Genomic DNA, 315 nt, shown 5'->3' on the forward strand with positions numbered 1-315 from the left:
TACACTATATTGCCAAAAGTATTGGGACGTCTGCCTTTACATGCACATGAACTTTAATGACATCCCAGTCTTAGTCTATAGGGTTCAATATTGAGTTGGCCCACCCTTTGCCGCTATAACAGCTTCAACGCTTCTGGGAAGGCGTCCACAAGGTGTAGGAGTGTGTCTATGGGAATGTTTGACAATTCTTCAACAAGCACATTTGTGAGGTCAGGTACTGATGTTGGACGAGAAGGCCTGGCTCGCAGTCTCCGCTCTAATTTATCCCAAAGGTGTTGTATCGGGTTGAGGTCAGGACTCTGTGCAGGCCAATCA

The sequence above is a fragment of the Nanorana parkeri genome, unplaced genomic scaffold, assembly GCF_000935625.1.
Source record: "Nanorana parkeri isolate BGI_ZX_2015 unplaced genomic scaffold, ASM93562v1 scaffold1850, whole genome shotgun sequence".
In the NCBI taxonomy this organism is placed as follows: domain Eukaryota; kingdom Metazoa; phylum Chordata; class Amphibia; order Anura; family Dicroglossidae; genus Nanorana; species Nanorana parkeri.